Raw genomic sequence first — 3,475 nt, 5'->3', positions numbered from 1 at the left:
GAAGGAGCTGCAAGCTCTTTCTAGTATTGTCAGACCTTAGAGGTATACATTTGAACCTTTGTATTAATTATTTGGTTGGTAAACAACATAGAGTTTCATTTGCTAGTCTTATTTTATCTAGAAAAATGCATGCCTTAGACTATGTTTATACAAATGTATGTGGTCCTTTGAGGACAAAAACTCCTGGTGGATCTGTTGATATTCCTAGGATAAGTGGTGCACTTTATTTTGTCACTTTTATAGATGATTTTTCCAAGAAAGTTTGGGCATATACCTTGAAGACCAAAGATCAGGTTATTAATGCCTTCAAAGAGTTTCGTGTCAGGGTTGAAAGGGAGACAAAAAGACAATTGAAATGCATAAGATCAGATAATGGTGGTGAGTACACGGGATTGTTTAATGATTATTGCAGGTCACATGGCATCCAACATGAGATGACAATTCCTGATATACCTTAACATAATGCTATTACAGAGAGGATTAACTACACCATCATGGAAAAGATCAGATGTATGCTTTCACAGGCCAAGCTATCCAAAATGTTGTGGGATGAAGCTTTGAGAACTATAGTTGATGTGATCAACTTATCACCATGTATAGCCCTAGATGGTGATGTTGCATAGTATGTATGGTCAAGGAAAGATATTTCCAACAAGCATTTGAGAGTGTTTGGTTGTTATGCATATGCACATATTCCAAACAATGGGAGGTCCAAGCTGGATGGTAAGACTAAATAATATAATTTTCTTGGCTACTCACATGATTAGTTTGGTTACAGGCTTTGGGATCCTAAAAAGCAGAACGTGTTTAAAAGCAGAGATGTGGTCTTCTTTGAGGATCAAACCTTTGAGGATTTGAAGAAAAAGATATCGGCCAAGACTTCTGCAAAGGATTAGCAGATTGTGACCCAGTTACTCCTCTAGTATATTAGGGTGATGGGGGAGATATGCAGGAAGATGGTGTAGAGCCTGATGTTGATCTACCTACAGGACATATTGAGCAAGAAGAAGTTGGAGAGCAACTTCCCACAGAACCTCAGTTGAAAAGATCTTCTAGACAACGTCAACCTTCCAGAACATACTCTACAGATGAGTATGTGATGCTTATTGATGTAGGTGAACCAAAGAGTTACCGGGAAATAGTTAAAAGTGAGAAGAAAAAGTAGTGGTTAGTTGCTATGCAAGAAAAGATGGATGCTCTTCAGAAGAACCACACTTATGATTTGGTGTTACTACTAAATGGAATGAAAGCCTTGAAGAACAAGTGGGTTTTCAGGTTGAAGACTCAAGAATATTATTCTCAACTAAGTACAAAGTTAGATTGGTTGTGAAAGGCTTTGGTCAAAAGAAAGGTATTGACTTTGAATAGATATTTTCTCCTATTGTTAAAATATCTTCTATTTATGTTGCTCTTAATATTGCTGCTAACCAGGACTTGGAGGTTGAGTAGTTACATGTGAAGACAGCTTTCCTTCATGGTGATTTGAAGGAGGAAATTTATATAGAGCAACCAGAAGGCTTCAAAGTTAAAGGTCAAGAGAACTTTGTTTGCAAGTTGAAGAAGAGCTTGTATGGGCTAAAACAAGATCCAAGATAGTGGTACAGAAAGTTTGATTCATTTATGACAAAAAATGGATACAAAAGAATAACTTCAAATCATTATGTGTGCATCAAATGGTTTGGTGAGAATTTTATTATTCTCTTACTTTATGTTGATGACATACTTATTCTTGGAAAAGATATGTCTATAATAGACAGGATGAAGAAAGAACTGAGTGAGTTTTTTGCAATGAAGGATATGGGGCCAGCAAAGCAAATACTGGGCATGCATATTTCTTGTGACAGAAAAACCAAGACGATTTGGTTGTCATAGGAAAAATATATCGAGAAGGTATTGGAAAGGTTCAATATGAGCAATGCAAAGCCAGTTGGTTCTCCTCTTGCAGGCCACTTCAAGTTATGTTCAGAACAAAGTTCATTAAGTGATGAGGAGAAGAAGAAAATGTAAAAGGTTCCTTATGCTTTAGTAGTTGGAAGTTTAATGTATGCAATGGTATATACGAGGCGAGACATCACATATGTAGTTGGTGTTACTAGCAAATTTCTTGCAAATCCAGAGAAAGAGCACTGGGCAGTAGTGAAGTGAATTTTTAGATATCTCAGAGGGAGCTCTAAGGTTTGTTTAAGCTTTGGAGGTGGACCACCTATGTTGACAGGTTACACGGATGCAGATATGGTAAGAGATATAGATACGAGGAAGTGCACATCAGGTTATGTACTTACTTTTGCAGGGGGAGCCATGTCATGGCAATCCAGATTGCAAAGGTGTATTGCTCTCTCCACCATAGAGGCAGAATATATTGCTACTACAGAGGTATGCAAAGAAATATTATGGATGAAAGAATTCTTACAAGAATTAGGGCTGAAATAGAAAAATTATGTTATGCATTGTGACAGCCAGAGTGCCATCCATTTGTGTAAGAACTCAATGTTTCATTCCAAGTTAAAGCATATATATATATATATATATATATATATATATATATATATATATATATATATATATATATATATATATATATATCAGATACCATTAGATTCGAAATGTATTTGAAGCGAAGTAGTTGCAGCTTTAGAAAATTCACACAAATGACAACGGAGCAGATATGTTAACAAAGACTTTACCAAAAGAAAGACAAGAGATTTGCCGATAGCTAGTCGACATGGCTTCACATTGAGGAGTTATGGGACAGCCTCCCTTATGGGCTAAAGGGGGAGGTTGTTGGACTGGCAGCCCACAGATTCAGCCCATATTGATTTTTAACAGCCCATAGCCACCTCCTCTCTTAACCTAACCCTAAATTTGATTAGGGGGTGGGTGGTGGCTGCATAGAGAGGTGGAAAACTGCAGCAATGGGGCAGAATTTTGGCAGTAGCATCTTGATTAAAAGAGGAGGAGAAAAAGGTAGAAAAACAAGGGAAAGAAAGGGAAGAAAACAAGGACAATACAGAGAGACTATTCTCAATCATCTAGCAGTATTTTCATCTCAAGTTAGATCAAATCTATAGCAGACTCTTGCTGTGATTACTTAGGGAGGATTTAGATATTGTGCATAGTGACATGATCCTTGTATCCCAGTTATTCTCTTGTGATTGTTGTTAGGATTTTTGGGCAAGAGATTGAGATTTGTATATTTATTATTTTTATAGTGAATTATCTCTAGTTTATCCCATGGTTTTTGTCCTTCACATTGGAGGGGTTTTCCATGTATATCTTGGTGTTTTATTTGATTGTGATTCCATTTAATTCCACTATGTGTTATGGCCTTCCAGTATTTGTTCATATACAAAAGTCTAGTTTCACTTTATATCCCATCATCTATCACTTTAATGTTGATAAATTTTGATGTTGAGAATTTATGAATATTACCATGTAACGATGCAATATCGATTAGATAAATTAGTGTGAAACTTGC

The sequence above is a fragment of the Musa acuminata genome, chromosome BXJ1-8, assembly GCF_036884655.1.
Source record: "Musa acuminata AAA Group cultivar baxijiao chromosome BXJ1-8, Cavendish_Baxijiao_AAA, whole genome shotgun sequence".
Taxonomy (NCBI): Eukaryota; Viridiplantae; Streptophyta; class Magnoliopsida; order Zingiberales; family Musaceae; genus Musa; species Musa acuminata.
This window is presented reverse-complemented; position numbering follows the sequence as displayed.